Source organism: Condylura cristata, unplaced genomic scaffold (genome assembly GCF_000260355.1).
Source record: "Condylura cristata isolate star-nosed mole 26May11 unplaced genomic scaffold, ConCri1.0 scaffold00034, whole genome shotgun sequence".
Lineage (NCBI taxonomy): Eukaryota > Metazoa > Chordata > Mammalia > Eulipotyphla > Talpidae > Condylura > Condylura cristata.
Genome location: NW_004567135.1, coordinates 15,703,632 through 15,705,474, shown reverse-complemented (window position 1 = coordinate 15,705,474; position 1,843 = coordinate 15,703,632). Strand labels below are relative to the sequence as shown.

Here is a 1,843-nt window from a genome sequence, read left to right as displayed (position 1 = left end):
AAAAATGGGGGGGGGGAGGGAAATGCACGGGACTATGGTGGTGGCACAGGGGTGATTTGGTGATGGGAAACCCGTGAGGATTACAATCGAGATGGGAAAAAAAATGTCCAAAATGATGTAAAAATAAACTTTGTAATAAATAAAATAAAATAAAAATTAAGAACTGAGACACTTCCAAAATTACCTCTTTTATTTTCTTCCTTGTTACAGGAGAAATTTCCTGTGTGTCCTTCTGCATTAACTTGGTTCAGCTTCACTGAAGGGAATTCAGAAAGATGATTTTTTTTAACTCAAATGAAAAATAATTGGACAGCCTGACACTATACCACAAAGAAAATACAAAAGTGATTCATGAAAATATCAATGACATTAAAGAGCTCAATGTAATAGAAAAATAAAAATAAATATAAAACTATAACATAATTATTACAAATTTATGCTGTAATTGACCATACATGAAGCAAATTCTGTATAGCATTGTTAAGCAAGCTTTTCACGTTCATAAAAAAAAAATTTCAGTTAGGCCCTCCCTGGTGCTAAAACTGGATAGGACTTAGCACCGCAAGCTAGCCATGCCGCTTCAGTGTGAATTGATTGCCAGGCTCCATAGGTGACCCACATGGTGCGGCAGACCTCTCCTGACCCGCCCGCTGCTCCCCTCAGCAGTGTACTTCATTGATCTGCCTGTTATGCTCCACACTGTGTCTGGTGACACTCTGTGTCTTCCCACTGCCCCTGCAACTTTGGCTTGCACCCCAGTTCTATATTCATAAATAAATAAAATCTTCAAAAATACTTAAATGGAACAAAGTAAACACGAGAGTAAGCAGTAAAAGTCGTTCTATAATTTAAAGTAAATAACAAAATTTTCATCAATTTTTGAGTCACAGAATTTCATGCTGATCAAGGAATAAAAATTAAAAGTGGATTAAAAATGTGGATTAAAAATGTATAACAAACAAAATTCAGAATATGAGCAGAAAATGCATATTTCTTTTTTACTTAGTACTTACAATGAATAATTGCTAATCCAATGGACCTAAGCAGAACCAGGCAAATGATTCCCAGAATCAACGCAGTGATTTTCCTTGAAGATGGGGCAGGATGATCTAGAGAAAAGGATGAATACACCTTGAGACATCAAAATTGGACTTCTTGAATGTTCATTTTCAGTGACTCCAACAAAATCAGTAAAATTAGCTGCAGAATGGGACCAGCAAACCAGTGGGATACTACAACCTGATTTTCTCTTATAAATGCCATTTCAGGCATTTCAAACCTCAAATGTGGAAAGGCTTGTAAATCTGATGGCAAACATATCTATATCTGTAGAGGGTTGTAAGGGCAGGGTGAGGAGGGGGCACAAGATAAGCATCTACCGGAGTAATGCAAAGGAGAGATTGGCCCCTTGAGCAAGTGTGATGGGGGAAATCTGGTATTTTAAAATAGAGGCTGGCAGGATTTTCTGTTGCAGATTGAGAGCAAAAGAAATGATCAAACAGGTGATTCAAGTTTGTGGGTGCGAAGAACCATTGCATGAAGTAGTAACTAATGGAAGTGGGAGAAGTGACATGAGAATTTCAGGGTTCCTATTAGGAGTTCAGTTTGGAATTCCTACTAGCCTCATAAGTAACTTGAATTGAGAATTGTGTTTATTTAGTCTGAAGATCCAGGGCAAAATCTAAGATGCATAACACGCAGATTTTGAATAGTTAACCTGTAGCTGACCTTTAAAGTCCAAGACTGAAGGCATCCCTAGAATGAAAGCAAAAATGAAAGCTAACAAGGTAGGATGGATCTAAAGACACTCAGATATTCAGAAAATATGAGAAGATGTATTTTT

The 1,843-nt window shown here is 37.2% G+C and overlaps 1 protein-coding gene across 1 annotated transcript in view; it reads right to left on the bottom strand.

Moving 5' to 3' along the window:
• The window catches only part of LOC101627204, a 171,028-nt gene that overhangs the window by 150,468 nt on the left and 18,717 nt on the right, over positions 1-1,843 (bottom strand). The gene's annotated exons all lie outside the window — the stretch shown is intronic.